We start from the raw sequence: 20,570 nt of genomic DNA, 5'->3' as shown, positions 1-20,570 counted from the left end.
CTGCTTGAAACATGTTGGTATTACAGACTCAGTCAGGGACATGTTGAAAATGTCAGTGAAGACACTTGCCAGTTGGTCAGCGCATGCTCAGAGTACACGTCCTGGTAATCCGTCTGGCCCTGCGGCCTTGTGAATGTTGACCTTCTTAAAAGTCTTACTCACATCGGCTACGGGGAGCGTGATCATATAGTCATCTGGAACAGCTGATGCTCTCATGCATGCTTCAGTGTTGCTTGCCTCGAAGCGAGCATAGAAGTGATTTAGCTCGTCTGGTAGGCTTGTGTCACTGGGCAGCTCGTGGCTGTGCTTCCCTTTGTAGTCTGTAATAGTTTTCATGCCCTGCCACATCCGACGAGCATCAGAGCTGGTGTAGTACGATTCAATCTTAGTCCTGTATTGACCCTTTGCCTGTTTGATGGTTCATCGGAGGGCATAGCAGGATTTCTTATAAGCTCCTTGAAAGCGGCAGCTCTACCTTTTAGCTCAGTGCGGATGTTGCCTGTAATCCATGGCTTCTGGTTGGGGTATGTACGTACGGTCACTGTGGGGACAACGTCATCGATGCACTTATTGATGAAGCCAGTGACTGATGTGGTGTACTCCTCAATGCTATCGGAAGAATCCCGGAATATATTTCACCTCGAGACTTCCTTAGTATTAGATTTTATGCACCAGCTGTTGTTTACAAATATACACAGACCGCCACCCCTTGTCTTACCGGAGTCAGCCTTTCTATCCTGCCGATGTAGCGTATATCCAGCCAGCTGTATCTTATCCATGTCGTCGTTCAGCCACGACTCGGTGAAACGTAAGATATTACAGTTTTTGATGTCCCGTTGGTAGGATAACCTTAATCTTAGGTCGTCCAATTTATTTTCAAATGATTGAACATTGGCGAATAGGATTGATGGAAGAGGCAGTTTACTCGCGTGCCATCGGATTCTTACAAGGCACCCCAACCTACGTCTGTTGGGACCACTCCTGTCATTGATCACATGGATTAGTAGCAACATTGTTGTGAAATTTTGACAAACAAACAAACAAACCATCAGGTGTGTCGGACGGGCAGACAAGTGCATCTGCAAACCTGAAGTCAACAGCAAAGACCCCCCCCCCTCTCTCTCTCACTCTAATTTTCCCTCTCTCGCTCCAGTGCTTTACACTGCAGCAGACGTTCTCTTTTTCACTCCCTGTCATTTGATGTTCACTGTCTCTGTTATTGCCCTGCCGGCCATATTTTATTTTTTACATTTGCATTTTAGATTGTTTATTATTGTGGATTATTGATTGTACTGGATCGTTTTTTTTGTGGGACTATTGTGATTTGGCCGAGGAGACTTGGGACATTTTAAGGCCTTCTTTGTTTTTGCCTATGAACACACCCACCCACACACCCATTCATACCCACCCTCACTCCTCCACTGGGGGGTAAGACAGAATATTGGAAATTATCTAACGTTTATGACTGGGTTCTTTCTTGTCAATTGTTTCTATGAAGTTGCCTCTGAATTGCTCTGCCATTATTATTGTATGAGGTATTATTGGTTGGTATACCTGTGTGCTGTGACTTGTGGTTATATGGTGTGTTTTATCCTTTCTCTCCAATGGCTATGTGGCCAACAGGCTACACGCTAGTCTCCACTGGCTATCTGGTAAACAGACTACACTCTAGTCTCCACTGGCTATCTGGTAAACAGACTACACTCTAGTCTCCACTGGCTATCTGGTAAACAGACTACACTCTAGTATCCACTGGCTATCTGGTAAACAGGCTACACTCTAGTCTCCACTGGCTATCTGGTAAACAGGCTACACTCTAGTCTCCACTGGCTATCTGGTAAACAGGCTACACTCTAGTCTCCACTGGCTATCTGGTAAACAGGCTACACTCTAGTCTCCACTGGCTATCTGGTAAACAGGCTACACTCTAGTCTCCACTGGCTATCTGGTAAACAGGCTACACTCTAGTCTCCACTGGCTATCTGGTAAACAGGCTACACTCTAGTCTCCACTGGCTATCTGGTAAACAGGCTACACTCTAGTCTCCACTGGCTATCTGGTAAACAGGCTACACTCTAGTATCCACTGGCTATCTGGTAAACAGACTACACTCTAGTATCCACTGGCTATCTGGTAAACAGGCTACACTCTAGTCTCCACTGGCTATCTGGTAAACAGACTACACTCTAGTCTCCACTGGCTATCTGGTAAACAGACTACACTCTAGGCAGTCTCTTCTGCTGATGTGTGTCTTGTAGCGGTACTCTCTCTCTCCTACTCTTTTCATATCGGCATAATAACTGTGTAAATAACTGACTGGCGCCTGAACAAAAATCTTTATCTTTACCTCTCTCTAACAATACTGCTACTGTGTGTGTGTATGGAGGGTTGGGGGTTGGGGGTTACGGTGGCCCTGACAGCCCTACCATCAGTGATACTGTGCTCCACAGCCGAGATGAGAATGTCCCTTTGTGAATTGGTATCATCAGAGGTAGTCACTACTGTTATCAGAGGGGGAGGCAGTAGGGAGCAGGGAGGGTGAGGCTGACAACAGATAATATACCTTTGTGTGTATGCGTACAAAAGTATATTGTATATCTCTTTGTGTGTGTGTGTGTAGACACGATTACACCAGTCCTACCATGTGGTGAATCCTCAGCCTAGGACTACATTGACTGTACTGCCCCCGGAAATGTGTGCACAGGCACACGTTGCGACACACATCCAGCCTTTTATCATGAAGTTCCTCCTCTAGGAGATGAAGGCAGAAAGTGAACGTGCACAGCATTTAATTTTCCAAACATTTTCAAATGCTTTTTGGTTTATCTAAGAGTGGATAACTATATCTTTAAAAAGAGCAGAAATTGGCATACAGTGCATTCGGAAAGTATTCAGACCCCTTCCCTTTTTTTCACATTTTGTTAAGTTACAGCCTTATTCTAAAATGGGTTAAATATTTTTTGCCCCTCATCAATCTACACACAATACCCCATAATGACAAAGTGAAAACAGGTTTTTAGATATTTTTGTAAATGTATTATAAATAAAAAACAGAAATCCCTTATTTATATAAGTATTCAGACCCTTTGCTATGAGACTCCAAATTGAGCTCAGGTGCATCCTGTTTCCATTGGTCATCCTTGAGATGTTTCTACAACTTGATTGGAGTCCACCTGTGGTAAATTAAATTGATTGGACATGATTTGGAAAGCCATACACCTGTCTATATACGGTCTCACAGTTGACAGTGCATGTCAGAGCAAAAACCGAGCCAAGAGGTCGAAGGAATTGTCAGTAGAACTCCGAGACAGGATTGTGTCGAGGCACAGATCTGGGGAAGGGTACCAAAACATTTCTGCAGCATTGAAAGTCCCTAAGAACACAGTGGCCTCCATCATTCTTAAATGGAAGAAGTTTGGAACCACCAAGACTCTTCCTAGAGCTGGCCGCCCGGCCAAACTGCGCAATCGGGGGAGAAGGGCCTTGGTCAGGGAGGTGACCAAGAACCGAATGGTCACTCTGACAGAGTTCCAGAGTTCCTCTGTGGAGATGGGAGAACCTAACAGAAGGACAACCATCTCTGCAGCACTCTACCAATCAAGCCTTTATGGTAGAGTGGCCAGACGGAAGCCACTCCTCAGTAAAAGGCACATGACAGCCCGCTTTGAGTTTGTCAAAAGGCACCTAAAGGACTCTTAGACCATGAGAAAAATGATTATCTGGTCTGATGAAACCAAGATTGAACTCTTTGGCCTGAATGCCAACCGTCACGTCTGGAGGAAACCTGGCACCATCCCTACAGTGAAGCATGGTGGTAGCAGCATCATGCTGTAGGGATGTTTTTCATCGGCAGGGACTGGGAGACTAGTCAGGATCGAGGGAAAGATGAACGGAGCAAAGTACAGAGAGATCCTTGATGAAAACCTGCTCCAGAGCGCTCAGGACCTCAGACTGGGGCGGATGTTCACCTTCCAACAGGACAATGACCATAAGCATACAGCCAAGACAACGCAGGAGTGGCTTCAGGACAAGTCTCTGAATGTCCTTGAGTGACCCAGCCAGAGCCCGGACTTGAACCTGATCGAACATCTCTGGAGAGACCTGAAAATAGCTGTGCAGCGACGCTCCCCATCCAACCTGACAGAGCTTGAGAGGATCTGCAGAGAAAATGGGAGAAACTCCCCAAATACAGGTGTGCCAAGCTTGTAGCGTCATACCCAAGAAGACGAGTCTCCCTCCTCTGCAGTTGCCACCTACACCTGCACTAAGGTCTGTGGGGACAATGCCCAGGGAAAATCTTGCTCCAAGATCTGTCTTGTTAATGTCTACCCAGAGGGTAAGCCTGAGAAGAAGATGAAAACGTACGCCATTCTGGACGACCAAAGTAATAAGTCCTTAGCCAGATCAGCCTTCTTCAAGGTGTTCAACGTAGCCGACGATGCCTCACCTTACAACCTCAAAATGTGTGCAGGTGCCTCAGAGACTATGGCCAGAGGCTTCATTGTGGAATCAGTGCAATAAGCTTCCGAACAATAGGGCAGAAATCCCTACACCAGATGCTGCAAGGTACCACCTCGCCTTAAGTTCTTAGACACCAAGATACCTCCCTGGAACCTCAGGTTGAGATCCTGCTACTACTAGGGATAGTCATCATCAAGGTCCACAAGGTGCTAGAGCAGTGCAACAGGCCCCTGCACGCCTCCTTCGCACAGCGCCTAACCCTCGGCTGGGTGATAGTGGGAGATGTCTGTCTTGGAGGGGCACACAAACCTTCACCAGTCAATGCCTTTAAGACAAACATTCTTGAGAATGGGCACCCCAGCCACATGAGTCCATGTCTCAGCATCTTCCATGTCAAGGAAAGCTTCAGCCATACCCCTCAGCCTCAAAGTTCTGCCATCCCGTCCCTGAAGCTGAGAGAAATCCCAGCCGATGCAGTAAGTCTCATGGGTGAGTCTATATTCTGCTACACAAAGGATGATGACAAATCAGCTCCCTCAATGGAGGATCTCGCCTTCCTGAAGATCATGAAGAAAGAGTTCCATCAGGATGCATCAAACAGCTGGGTTGCTCCGCTCCCTTTCCGTAGCCCTCGGCAATGCCTCCCCAACAACCGCGCCCAGGCCAACAATCGCCTCACTTCACTCACACGCACGCTCAAATGTCCAGAGATGAAAAACCACTTCATTGAGTTTATGCGCAAGATCTTCGAGAATGAGCACGCTGAAATTGCTCCACCCTTACAAGCAGATGAAGAGTGCTGGTATCTTCCAATCTTCGGAGTGTATCATCCACAAAATCCCGGACAGATAAGAGTGGTATTTGACTCCAGTGCCCAGCACCACGGGGTATCACCAGTATGAAAATGTATGCACTCACTAACTGTAAGTCGCTCTGGATAAGAGCATCTGCTAAATGACTAAAAATGTAAAACAAATCACTGAACAATGTCCTATTTACCGGTCCCAACATGAACAACAGTCTGCTTGGGGTAATACTGCGGTTCAGAAAAGAGCCAGTGGATGTGACAGCGGATGTGCAGCAGATGTTTCACTGTTTTATGGTTCGTGAAGACCTTCGGAACTACCTGCGATTCCTCTGGTACCGCAAAAATGACCTGGATGATGAAGTTGTGGAGTACAGGATGCGGGTCCACGTCTTCGATAACAGCCCATCCCCAGCAGTGACCATGTATGGGCTCAGGAAAGCCGCCTTAGAGGGCGCGAGGGATCATGGAGCAGAGGCAAGGCACTTCGTCGAGAGGAACTTTTACGTCGACAACGGTCTAGTATCCCTACCCACAGAGAAAGAAGCCATCAGTCTTCTCCACAATGCTCAAGAGATGTTGGCCCTCTCCAACTTACGCTTGCACAAGATCGCCTCTAACAAGGCAGAGATCATGAGAGCCTTTCCTCCAGACGACCTAGCTAAGGGGCTGAAGGACCTGGATCTGAGTGTCGACTTCCCTCCCATGCAGAAAAGTATTGGGGTGAGTTGGGACATCACAGAGGATGTTTTCACATTTCAGGTGTCCTCAGCACAGAAACAATGCACTAGATGTGGAGTCTTGTCAACGATCAACAGCTTGTTCGATCCGCTTGGATTTGCCGCCCCAGTAAGCATTCAAGGAAGGTACTCTACTCCGAGAGCTTGCTATGGAGGCCTGTTACTGGGATGCTCCTCTCCAAGAAGAGAAGTTCAAGGAATGGAAACTTTGGAGAGACTCACTGAAGGAGCTTGAGCAGGTCAAGATTCCCCGCACATACACCTCCACCTCCCTCAACCTAGCACACAAAAAATATATGTGCGTCTTCTGTGACACATCCACAAATGCCATCGCAGCAGTTGCTTTCCTGAAGACCACCCATGCCAGTGGGAACATAGGTGTCGGATTCATCTTTGGCAAGGCCAAGCTCGCTGAGATCACTGTTCCAAGACTCGAGCTGTGTGCTGCTGTTCTAAGTGGAAGTAGCAGAAGCAATCATCGATGAGATTGATATCCAATTTGACGCAGTCACATTCTACTCTGACAGTAAAGTAGTCCTGGGTTACATTCACAACAACTCCAGATGATTCTATGTGTATGTAAACAACAGGGTGCAGTGTATCAGGAGATCAACCAAGCCGAAGCAGTGGAAGCATATTCCTACTGACCAGAACCCTGCTGATCATGCCTTGAGATCAGTCCCAGCAGGCAGCCTGACTCACAGCACATGGTTGACAGGACCAGCTTCCTTGCTTAGGTCAGCAGAGCCAGAAACCCCTCAGACACCTTTCGACTTGGTTGACTCCGGATCTAATGTCGAGATCTGCCCCCAAGTTGCTTGCCACGCCACCAACGTCTCCAGTAAGAAGATCAACCCAAAGCGCTTTGAGAGGTCCTCAAGCTGGCAAGCACTGACACATGCAACAGCTCGGCTTGTGCAAGTTGCTCACTCCTTCAAATAAAGCAGCAGCTGCAAAGGATGGCACATCTGTGACAAACCCTGCTCCATCGAGGACCCAGATCAGGCCAAGACCATCATGGGCTCCCGAGTGGCACAGTGGTCTAAGGCACTGCATCTCAGTGCTTGAGGCGTCACTACAGACCCCCTGGTTCGATTCCAGGCTGTATCACAACCGGCCGTGATTGGGAGTTCCATAGGGTGGCGCACAATTGGCCCAGCGTCGTCCGGGTTTGGCCGGTGTAGGCCGTCATTGTAAATAAGAATTTGTTCTTAACTGACTTGCCTAGTTAAATAAAGGTAAAATAAAAATATATATAAAATACGCAGTCTGCAACACAGCACCTTTCAAGAGGAAATGGAATGCATCAGAGAAGGTAAAGCCATTCCTAAGCAGAGCCCACTCTTCAGTCTGTGCCCCTACATCGATGATTCAGGCCTACTGAGGATTGGAGGACGCCTGTCCCAAGCAAATCTTGGCCAAGATGAAATCAACCCTCTCATCCTCCCTGGAAGGAGCCACGTCACTACTCTACTCTACTCATCCGCCACCACCACGAGCAGGTCCACCATCAAGGGCGCCACTTCACTGAGGGTGCTTTGAGAGAAGCTGGTCTGTGGGTCATTGGTGGGAAACGCCACATCAGCAGCACACTCTACCAATGCGTCATTTGCCGAAGACTACGTGGGAAAATGGAATCTCAGAATATGTCTGACCTGCCCGTAGATCGCCTTAGCCCTGACCTTCCCTTCTCCTTCATCGGGTTGGATGTGTTTGGGCCATGGATGATTACAGCACGTCGCACCAGAGGTGGCGCAGTAAGCACTGGGCTGTGCTATTCACATGTATGAGCACTAGGGCCATAGACATTGAAGTCATTGAGTCAATGGAGTCCTCGAGCTTCATAAATGCTCTGCGGCAGTTCCTTTCTATCAGAGGACCAGCCAGAACAATTCAGGTCCGACTGTGGCACAAACTTCATCGGGGCTTGCAGAGAGCTAAAGATGGAGGACATTCAGAGTGACAAGGGGTGTACTTGGGTCTTCATGAGAGGCAGCTGGGAGAGAATGATCGGAGTTATGAGGCGCATCCTGGATTGCATGTTGCTGAAGGTTGGTCCATCCAAGCTTACTCACGAAGTCTTGACAACATTTATGGCGGAAGTCTCAGCCATTGTGAATGCTCGTCCACTGGTTCCTGTGTCTACGGATCCAGATTCCCCCATCATCTTGACACTAGCGACACTCCTCACCCAAAATGTCGCTGCCGTTCCCCCTCCACTAGGGGAATTCAACGGGAAAGATCTCTTCAGCCATCAATGGAGTCAAGTACAGAGCCTTGCCGAAACCTTCTGGCACCGTTGGAAGAAAGAATATCTTCCTTCCCTGCAGAGTCGTCGGAAGTGGCAAAATGAGAAGCCCAACCTTCAGCCAGGAGACATTGCGGTGCAGAAAGACAGCCAAGCAAAAAGAAACAACGGGCCCATGGGCATCGTCACAAAGATCTTTCCCGACAGAGATGGAAAGGTGAGAAAGGTCGAAGTCAAGACAGCAAGAGAGGGGTCATGCAAGACCATCTTGCGTCCAGTCTCAGAGACTATCCTACACCTCTCTCCTGAGACTGATAAGTAACATTGAAGTTCTAACCTGTATAGTCTTAATTGTTAATGGTGGCATCCTTACAGATACCAGGCGGGGAGTGTTCTGGCCCCTGTAGTTGGGTTTGAGTTCCTTTAGGCTATTGTGTAATTCCATTGTTGACCACTTGGGGCCACTGTCCTGGGTTGATGTGTGCTGTTCGTTTAATATGTTACAGTTTTTTTTGAATGCTTAAGCACGATTTTCAAAACAGGGCCCGTGTTTTCAAAACACTACACACAATTAGCACAACCACACACCCAATTAGCAAAACACTACAGATCCTTTGCAAAATTAAACACTCTTGTAAAAACTATACACTTCTTTTTAAAAACCATACTTTGTTACCATATGAAACACACACGTTTCACATTACTATACTCTGTTTGCACGAGTTACACTCTGCTGTGATAAACCAAAAACACTTTTAGCACTTCTACTTCCCTATGATTAGAGTAGGCTACTATCAACAATCACCAAACACTACACAAGACCAATGTTGCAGACTGAAGAAACTCATTTATTTCTCAACACGCCCAAAATGTTGACATGGAGATTCATAATACTGTAACCAAACGTCACTTTACGTATTGTAAGTTAAAAAAAAAATTTTTTTACAGTTTTTTTGGATTGCTTACACACTAAAATTAAAAGTAGTACACTATTAGCAAAACCTTACACTCAAGAAGCAAAACATCAGCCCATATTTGCACAACTATAAACACATTGTCAACCTTACACTTGTTGCAAAACTCTACACACAGTGATTTGCAAAACACTAAACACACTTAACATACATTACACACAAAAATCTATCATGAAGTCACGTCCTTGCAATACCAAAGCACTGACTGTCAAATTACCACACCGTCCAACCAATTGGTTCAACACAGTCATCAGGTGTGCAAACACTCGTTGCTTAATTGTAGACACACCAATCAGGTGTATAAGCACTATAAAAAGCAGCAGGTGAGTTCATCGGTCTTCAAGCACAATGGAAAGAGTCAGAGAAAGAGTAAGACGAGGAGGAGGAGGAGGAGGAGGAAGGGGAGGAAGAGGAAGAGGAAGAGGAAGACAAGAAGGTGCTCAAAGAGGACCGAATCTGACAAATGAGATCCGCGCAACACTGGTTGACCACATTGTCAACCACGGCCTGACGCTGAGGGAGGCTGGACTGCGAGTACAGCCAAATCTAAGCCGATATACAGTGGCAAGTGTGATGAGAACATTTCGACTGGAAAATAGGTATTGTAAAAATATCATCATATCAAAAACATCTGCACGGTTTCAGTAACTGCTTACAGTACTATATTCTATGCACTATCAGCACTTCTGTTACCTTTTCCTGTGAAATTACTGTACTATTGTATACTGTTTTTTTTTCTACATAGGATTGAGGGTCAGGGACGACAAGGGGGAAGGCCTCCTATGTTCACAGAACAGCAAGAGAGGGGAGATAGTAAACATGGTTTTGGCCAACAATGCTATAACACTCAAGCAGCTCCAAGCTAACATTGTCAATAACCACGCCATTTTCAACGATACCATCAGGTCTCAACATCAACACTGGCACGCATCCTAAAAAATAACATATTCAAATGAAGCAAATTTATCGAGTGCCTTTCGAGCGCAATTCCGAAAGGGTGAAACGACTGCGGCATGATTATGCAGAGGTATGTATTCACTTTAGCAGTGTGATCTTGCATACTGTCTCATAATCTTTTACTGTACTGTAATATGTATACTAGATCTACACTGAACTACACACTTTTGCCTGACACTGTTTTTCAGAGAGTTTTACGAATGGATGGAGAGGAGATCCAGCATGAGTTCATTTACGTAGATGAGGCTGGGTTCAACCTGACGAGAACACGAAGGAGGGGAAGAAACATCATTGGCCACAGGGCTATAGTCAATGTCCCAGGGCAACGTGGGGTAATATAACACTCTGTGCAGCCATTACACAGAATGGGGTCCTCCACCGCCATGCCCATATGGGCCCCTTACAACACAGCACTCATACTTACATTCTTGGACCAATTGCACAACATAACAGCAGCAAATCAAATCGATCATATGCAATACATTGTTGTCTGGGACAATGTGTCTTTCCACCGCTCTGCTCTGGTTCAGAACTGGTTTCAGCAACATCCACATTTCACCGTCCTATATCTTCCACCATACTCTCCATTCCTCAACCCTATAGAAGAGTTTTTCTCGGCATGGCGGTGGAAGGTATATGATCTCCGTCTCCAGGCTGAGGTACCCCTCATCCAAGCCATGGAGGAGGCCTGTGACCAGATGGAGGTAGCAGCAATGCAAGGATGGATTCGTCATTCAAGACGTTTCTTTCCAAGGTGTCTTGCTAATGACAACATTGCCTGCGATGTTGATGAAATTCTCTGGCCAGATCCAGCTAGGCGAAGAGACAATGTCTAGTTATTTTTTTTTATTTTTTTTGAACTTACAATACGTAAAGTGACGTTTGGTTACAGTATTATGAATCTCCATGTCAACATTTTGGGCGTGTTGAGAAATAAATGAGTTTCTTCAGTCTGCAACATTGGTCTTGTGTAGTGTTTGGTGAATTTACATTATATTTGTACTTTGTTGAGAGTAGCCTACTCTAATCATAGGGAAGTAGAAGTGCTAAAAGTGTTTTAGGTTTATCACAGCAGAGTGTAACTCGTGCAAACAGAGTATAGTAATGTGAAACGTGTGTGTTTCATATGGTAACAAAGTGTGGTTTTTAAAAAAGAAGTGTATAGTTTTTACAAGAGTGTTTAATTTTGCAAAGGATCTGTAGTGTTTTGCTAATTGGGTGTGTGGTTGTGCTAATTGTGTGTAGTGTTTTGAAAACACGGGCCCTGTTTTGAAAATCGTGCTTAAGCAATCAAAAAAAACTGTAATAACTAGACATTGTCTCTTCGCCTAGCTGGATCTGGCCAGAGAATTTCATCAACATCGCAGGCAATGTTGTCATTAGCAAGACACCTTGGAAAGAAACGTCTTGAATGACGAATCCATCCTTGCATTGCTGCTACCTCCATCTGGTCACAGGCCTCCTCCATGGCTTGGATGAGGGGTACCACAGCCTGGAGACGGAGATCATATACCTTCCACCGCCATGCCGAGAAAAACTCTTCTATAGGGTTGAGGAATGGAGAGTATGGTGGAAGATATAGGACGGTGAAATGTGGATGTTGCTGAAACCAGTTCTGAACCAGAGCAGAGCGGTGGAAAGACACATTGTCCCAGACAACAATGTATTGCATATGATCGATTTGATTTGCTGCTGTTATGTTGTGCAATTGGTCCAAGAATGTAAGTATGAGTGCTGTGTTGTAAGGGCCCATATGGGCATGGCGGTGGAGGACCCCATTCTGTGTAATGGCTGCACAGAGTGTTATATTACCCCCACGTTGCCCTGGGACATTGACTATAGCCCTGTGGCCAATGATGTTTCTTCCCCTCCTTCGTGTTCTCGTCAGGTTGAACCCAGCCTCATCTACGTAAATGAACTCATGCTGGATCTCCTCTCCATCCATTCGTAAAACTCTCTGAAAAACAGTGTCAGGCAAAATTGTGTAGTTCAGTGTAGATCTAGTATACATATTACAGTACAGTAAAAGATTATGAGACAGTATGCAAGATCACACTGCTAAAGTGAATACATACCTCTGCATAATCATGCCGCAGTCGTTTCACCCTTTCGGAATTGTGCTCGAAAGGCACTCGATAAATTTGCTTCATTTGAATATGTTTTTTTTTTAGGATGCGTGCCAGTGTTGATGTTGAGACCTGATGGATATCGTTGAAAATGGCGTGGTTATTGACAATGTTAGCTTGGAGCTGCTTGAGTGTTATAGCATTGTTGGCCAAAACCATGTTTACTATCTCCCTCTCTTGCTGTTCCGTGAACATAGGAGGCCTTCCCCCTTGTCGTCCCTGACCCTCAATCCTATGTAGAAAAAAAAACAGTATACAATAGTACAGTAATTTCACAGGAAAAGGTAACAGAAGTGCTGATAGTGCATAGAATATAGTACTGTAAGCAGTTACTGAAACCGTGCAGATGTTTTTGATATGATGATATTTTTACAATACCTATTTTCCAGTCGAAATGTTCTCATCACACTTGCCACTGTATATCGGCTTAGATTTGGCTGTACTCGCAGTCCAGCCTCCCTCAGCGTCAGGCCGTGGTTGACAATGTGGTCAACCAGTGTTGCGCGGATCTCATTTGTCAGATTCGGTCCTCTTTGAGCACCTTCTTGTCTTCCTCTTCCTCTTCCTCTTCCTCTTCCTCTTCCTCTTCCTCCCCTTCCTCCTCCTCCTCGTCCTCCTCCTCCTCCTCGTCCTCCTCGTTCTCCTCGTCCTCCTCGTTCTCCTCGTCCTCCTCGTTCTCCTCGTTCTCCTCCTCGTTCTCCTCGTTCTCCTCCTCGTCCTCCTCATTCTCCTCGTCCTCCTCGTTCTCCTCGTCGTCCTCCTCCTCCTCCTCCTCGTCTTACTCTTTCTCTGACTCTTTCCATTGTGCTTGAAGACCGATGAACTCACCTGCTGCTTTTTATAGTGCTTATATACCTGATTGGTGTGTTTACAATTAAGCAAACGAGTGTTTGCACACCTGATGACTGTGTTGAACCAATTAGTTGGACGGTGTGGTAATTTGACAGTCAGTGCTTTGGTATTGCAAGGACGTGACTTCATGATAGATTTTTGTGTGTAATGTATGTTAACTGTGTTTAGTGTTTTGCAAATCACTGTGTGTAGAGTTTTGCAACAAGTGTAAGGTTGACAATGTGCTTATAGTTGTGCAAATATGGGCTGATGTTTTGCTTCTTGAGTGTAAGGTTTTGCTAATAGTGTACTACTTTTAATTTTAGTGTGTAAGCAATCCAAAAAAACTGTAAATCCTGTAGAAGTAGAATTGTTTACATTCCAAAATGGTGAAAATCACACTGTGGAGCTAAAGATGTTATCAAACTCCATCCTTCTTGCTATCATTTTGTAGAAGCATTGTCTGTAAGTAAAATTAATCATAACATATTTGGCATTCAATTCATGATGATATTTTGCACGGATGATCGTTTTAATAAGATTTATGAATCTTCTTGATATCCACATGGATATCTGTACAGTGCATGATCTTGTCATGTTTTGGGGAATTATTTATATCCAATTTAATGCATAATGCTGCATATTTCTGTGTTTATGAACATGTATACAGATACATGCTGTGTTATTATTGAGAATGAAGCCTCGTAATCAGCTAGCATACAATAAGTCACTTATTGTTATTTTCTTTCTATATTTCAGTTTTGCTCATTTCAGTCACTATTACTGTTCCTACTAAGCGGTGGCAATAAATCATCCTTCAACACTACAGTAGCTGTACCGAGTTTATCTATCTGCTAATCTTAAGAAGGGGACTCTTTTGCGAGCAGAATACTTTGTCATTATGGGGTATTGTGTGTAGATTGGTGAGAAAAAACAAACAATTTAATCAATTTTAGAATAAGGCTGTAACGTAACAAAATGTGGAAGAAGTCAAGGGGTCTGAATACTTTCCGAATGCACTGTACATACAGAGATTCAGTGGTTTCACATTATAATAATAATAATAATAATATGCCATTTAGCAGACGCTTTTATCCAAAGTGACTTACAGTCATGCGTGCATACATTTTTGTGTATGGGTGGTCCCGGGGATCGAACCCACTACCCTGGCGTTACAAGCGCGGTGCTCTACCAGCTGAGCTACAGAGGACATTAATTTGTCTCTTTGAGATAAAAACAGTTAATCAACACATAAACTCAGAGTCAGACCTAGTCTTACCATGCACACTGAAGGTATCGGTTAGACACATTGTCCTGGACACTGAAGGTATCGGTGAAATACATTGTCCTGGACACTGAAGGTATCGGTGAGACACATTGTCCAGGACACTGAAGGTGTTGGTGAGACACATTGCCCTGGACACTGAAGGTGTCGGTGAGACACATTGTCCAGGACACTGAAGGTGTCGGTGAGACACATTGCCCTGGACACTGAAGGTGTCGGTGAGACACATTGCACTGGACACTGAAGGTGTCGGTGAGACACATTGTCCAGGACACTGAAGGTGTCGGTGAGACACATTGCCCTGGACACTGAAGGTGTCGGTGAGACACATTGCACTGGACACTGAAGGTGTCGGTGAGACACATTGTCCAGGACACTGAAGGTATCGGTGAGACACATTGCACTGGACACTGAAGGTATCGGTTAGACACATTGTCCTGGACACTGAAGATATCGGTGAGACACATTGCCCTGGACACCGAAGGTATCGGTGAAATACATTGTCCTGGACACTGAAGGTATCGGTGAGACACATTGTCCAGGACACTGAAGGTATCGGTGAGACACATTGTCCAGGACACTGAAGGTATCGGTGAGACACATTGCACTGGACACTGAAGGTATCGGTTAGACACATTGTCCTGGACACTGAAGATATCGGTGAGACACATTGCCCTGGACACCGAAGGTATCGGTGAAATACATTGTCCTGGACACTGAAGGTATCGGTGAGACACATTGTCCAGGACACTGAAGGTATCGGTGAGACACATTGTCCAGGAGACTGAAGGTGTCGGTGAGACACATTGCACTGGACACTGAAGGTGTCGGTGAGACACATTGTCCAGGACACTGAAGGTATCGGTGAGACACATTGTCCTGGACACTGAAGGTGTCGGTGAGACACATTGCACTGGACACTGAAGGTGTCGGTGAGACACATTGTCCAGGACACTGAAGGTGTCGGTGAGACACATTGCCCTGGACACTGTAGTGTGTGGCAGGTAGCCAAGCCTTGAGGTGTTTTGTAACACTGTGGAATCGACTGCCATTATTAGTCAGCTCGCCTAGTGTGGCTTTCAAATGTCATTATAAACGGTTGAAAAACTAAAACAACAAATACATTCACACACACGCAAATGCACACACGTACAACCAAAGCATGAACACCCTTACTGTAGGCTACTGGGTAAGTACTGAACATACTCTTCTCTCTCTCTCTCTCTCCCTCACACACACACACACACACACACCCTGTGTAATTTATGTTCTCTTTGGCTGGAGACGGTCCGGCCACATTAACAGCCTCTACAATCTACAGCGTTCAAATTAGAGGGGGAGTTTTCTGTGTTTTTAAAAGATCTATATTTTTCTTTTAATCACGTTTCTTTTTTATTTCAGGTCATCGTTATCCCTCTACATTGCCCATCACACAAATGCTTACAGCAGCAACTTCTAAATGGAGTGACTTCATATTTTCATTCAGTGTAAGCCTACATGGTTAAAAGGGAGGGTAAAAAAACAAAAAATAAAAAATAAGATGATTTGTGGAGATAAGTTCAAGCTGATATCTGGGCGAGGTGAAAAGTGAAAGTAATTCATTACGGGAGATAAGGGCCAGCAATATTTTTCATCCTGACGGGGGCCTAGCCGGAATCACCTAGCATCGGCCAAGCAAGCCTGATGAAAGGATAAGGTCCAAATTGATGGTCATATTTTACAGTGGGTCACGCAGGAGCAGTGTGTTGAACATTGTAATTACAAGTTTGGTGGAGGAAAGAGAGAGAGGGAAGGAGGGAGGGATAGAGGGAAGAGAGAAGGAGTGGAGTCTTTGTCTAGCCCGAGCTGAGCACTGACGCTTAATTGAATGGTAACCTCTGGAACTGTTGTGCTAACACTGCAGAGAGAGAGAGAGAGAGAGGGCGGGAGAGATTGAGGGAAGGGGGAGAGGGAAAGAGAAGTGCTGAGAGGGCCCTTTTGTGTGCTCGTCAGTCCCTGTCTCATCCACCAGACCCCAGCGTAAGATAAAGCATTACGCACACAAGCACTAATGGACACACACATACACACACTGGAACTCTCCACACTCCACAACCAGCGAAATACATTCACACATTGTATAGTAAACGTTGAATACACAGTTTGAATATCTCAAAACATATACTGTGTATTCTCTATAAACTGTACAGTATGGCCACTGTAAACATCAGATATGTTCCTGGCTCATACACACCACATTTACCCCGACTCCTCTGGCCCTCTCTAACCCCTCACCATTCTGCTTCACTGGGCCGCACCTCCCTCCCTCCCTCCCTCTCTCTGTCTCTCTCATTTCATTTGTCCCTCTTTCTTATTTCTCATCCCAGCCCAACCGATTGCCTCATCATCAGCTCATCTTTTCTTTTCATTTTTGCCTCCTCATCTCCAGTCTTATTTTTCTCCATCTCTCCATCTCTTCCTCTCTCTTTAAAGCAATCTTTTTTGGCATGTGGGATGGCTCCTTGTCTTCTTCTGTGGTAATGGTAGAATAAGGCCTGCTGTTATAAGAGTCAGGACAATTTGTTCCCTTTTGTGAGCGGGAGCATCTTCGTTCCGGGCCGCTTGGCAGGCAGGCAGGCACGCAGGCGCACACACAGAAACATCCACACATGTGCGTGACACCACACATCCACACCACAATGAGGTCATTTCCTTCCCTAATCTCTGGATTCTCATCTAACGGCTAATGAAAAACATCCCAATTACCCAGTTACACTTTGAAGAGAGCCGGGACGGGCAGAGATGGTAATGTGTGTGTGTGTGAAGCCAAAGTCCGCTTGTCCGTCCACCATAGATTGGTAGGTCTGTCTGTCGGTCTGTCTGGATAGGGCCCTACTTTTGTGAGTGTCCAATGACACTGATGGGTGCTTGGTGGTTGGTAATGACAGCAGAATGCTATTGGAATTGGTGATATGCCATTACAGACACAGGGCAAAAGGGAATCGACAAAGGCTCCATTGAGGATAATGAACAAAGTATTATTAGAGTATTATAAAGTATGACAGAACAAAAATGATTTGTTACAATGGGATTGTGAGTCGTTCATAGTTTGAATGTAGGCTGCTGTTGGTTGTGATGGTTGTGTGTGTGTTTGTGTGTTTGTGTGTGTGTGTCTGTTTGCGCTTGTGAGCGTTTCCAGGATGCTTGTCCAGTGACAGTGATGACTGTTGCTGCGGGTTGTTGGCCTCTGTGAAATGCCTACAAGACTGGTTGCCTTGGTGACAAAATCTGTGGCACTGTCTGTCCAAGCTGACCCTGCTAACCTGAACATAGAGACAAAGGTACCCTTTACATACGCACTCACCCATGCATGCACACACACACACACAAATAGACACACACACACACACACACACAGATGTGTCAGACAGACTAATGCACTGCCCTCAGGGTGACCCCATGGCCTTTTCCCTCCTCCCTCTGTCCATACGCTCATCCTCTCTTCCCTCCCTCTCTTCCACCCTTCTCTCCAGCAGCACTCAGATAATCTAGCATGTAGCAGGTGGCTGCCCAGACTAAAGCATTGAGGCCTGATGTAAGCTATAACGTGTGCCTGTGTAGGGTTGAAGTGTTGAAGGTCAGTCCTGTCTCCTCACTGTACTTAGCACTCAGATCAGTTATCCTAAACCCTACCCTACCCCTTACTACTCCCTACATCCTATCCCAGGGGTGAGCAAAATATGGCCAAACTATCTAGCTGGCCGGCCGAACTTATCCTATCTTTCCGGCTTTCCGAACGTATGTTATCTGGCCAACTTTTTGTATTTGGTCGGCCAAACCTATCATATCTGGCCAGCCGATCGAACTTATGCTATCTGGCCAACTTGTCCTATCTGGGCGACTTGTCCTATGTGTCGGCCGGATAGGAGAAGTCGGCCAGATAGCATAAATTCAGCCGGCAGGCCAGATGGAATAGATCTGCTGGCCGGTTGAACTTATGCTATCTGGCCAACTTCTCCTATCCAGCCGACATGTCCTATCTGACCGTCCGACCGATCTTATCCTATCTGGCCAGCCAGCAGAAACAAGCAGTCCTTCTACTGTCTGGCTGGCCAAACATATCCTATCTGGCCAACTTTGCCTATCTGGCCGACTTGTCCTATCTGGCCGATCGGCCGAACTTACATATATGGCCACCTGGCCGAACCCATCCTTCTACCTATCTGGCCAGCCCGCTGTACGTATCCGGTTTTGCCGGCCGGTGGAACCTATGCTATCTGGCTGACTTATACCTATCTGACCGGCCAGCCAAACGTATGCTATCTGGCCGACTTGTCCTATCCAGCCGACTTGTGCTATTGGACCGCCCGACCGATCTTATCCTATCTGGTCAGCCAGCAGAAATAAGCCAAACTTGTACTGTCTGGCTGGCCAAACGTTTCCTATCTGGCCAGCAGGCCAAATTTAACCTATCTGGTCAGCCAACAGAACTTAGCCTATGTGGTCAGCCAGCAGAACTTAACCGAACTTGTGCTGTCTGGCTGGCCGAACTTGTCCTACAGTATCACAGCTGGCCGAACTGATGCTATTTGGCCGACTTGAACTATCTGTCCGACCAGCCAAATCTGTCCACCCTGCCGAACCCATCCTGCCTGGCCGGCCGAACTTATAACTGGGCGAAAAGGGTCCATTTCAGGGGATATCTTTACATGACAAGTTTTTGATATTCTACAGAATACAGACCATTTCCAATGCATATTTGAGTTTTGTGGATTTGCACTATATCCTGACAAGTTCTGAATCCACATGTGTCTTTTAGACATACTGAATATGATATTGGGATTACTCAGAATATCACACATGGACATTTCCTATGGCCGGATATGGACTGATTCAATATCATGAGATATGTGACATCCTATTTTCTCTCTTCATGTTGAAAAATACTGACTGTATACATTACATATCTGTGTTTTCTCAGCACATTCAAGATATTAAGCTATATTGATTCCAGATACAGTATGGTTCTCTTGGCTGAGGTTCATATCCGGATCTTGAAATGCTTTTTGATATGCTGAAAATAAGGACAATTTCTGATGCATTTCTTAGTTTTCAGCACATGCTCAATAATTTGTAAAATATGAAATCCATGCACAAATCATTTTTGGATTCCCTCCGGATATCATACATGGTATGGTCGGTTATTGACTCATTAGATATCTTGAGATATACCTATGTGGACATCTTATTTTCTCTATATGATGACAAATACTGACAGTAGGCCTCCATAATATATTTTCTCAGCACATACAATGCATATGCTCTTGACTGAGGTCCATACCCGCTGTACGTATCCTGTTTAGCCGGCCGGTGGAACCTATGCTATCTGGCTGACTTATACCTATCTGACCGGCCAGCCAAACGAATGCTATCTGGCCGACTTGTCCTATCCAGCCGACTTGTGCTATTGGACCGCCCGACCGATCTTATCCTATCTGGTCAGCCAGCAGAAATAAGCCGAACTTGTACTGTCTGGCTGGCCAAACGTATCCTATCTGGCCAGCAGGCCAAACTTAGCCTATCTGGTCAGCCAACAGAACTTAGCCTATGTGGTCAGCCAGCAGAACTTAACCGAACTTGTGCTGTCTGTCTGGCCGAACTTGTCCTACAGTATCTGACCGGCCAGCCGAACTTATGCTATCTGGCCAGCCGGTTGAACTTGTCCTATCTGGCCGACTTGTCTTATCTGTCCGGCCAGCCAAACTTTTCCTATCTGGCTGTCCGACTTGACCTATCTGGCCGGTCAAACTAATCCTATCTGGCTGGCCGGCTGGCCGAACTGATGCTATTTGGCCGACTTGAACTATCTGGCCGGCTAGCCGGACGATCTTCTCCTATCTGGCCAGGTGGCTGAACATAAGCTATCTGGCCGACTTGTCCTATCTGTCCGACCAGCCAAATCTGTCCACCCTGCCGAACCCATCCTGCCTGGCCGGCCGAACTTATAACTGGGCGAAAAGGGTCCATTTCAGGGGATATCTTTACATGACAAGTTTTTGATATTCTACAGAATACAGACCATTTCCAATGCATATTTGAGTTTTGTGGATTTGCACCATATCCTGACAAGTTCTGAATCCACATGTGTCTTTTAGACATACTGA

This window comes from Coregonus clupeaformis, chromosome 5 (assembly GCF_020615455.1).
Source record: "Coregonus clupeaformis isolate EN_2021a chromosome 5, ASM2061545v1, whole genome shotgun sequence".
In the NCBI taxonomy this organism is placed as follows: Eukaryota; Metazoa; Chordata; class Actinopteri; order Salmoniformes; family Salmonidae; genus Coregonus; species Coregonus clupeaformis.
Note: the sequence above shows the minus strand (reverse complement) of the source record.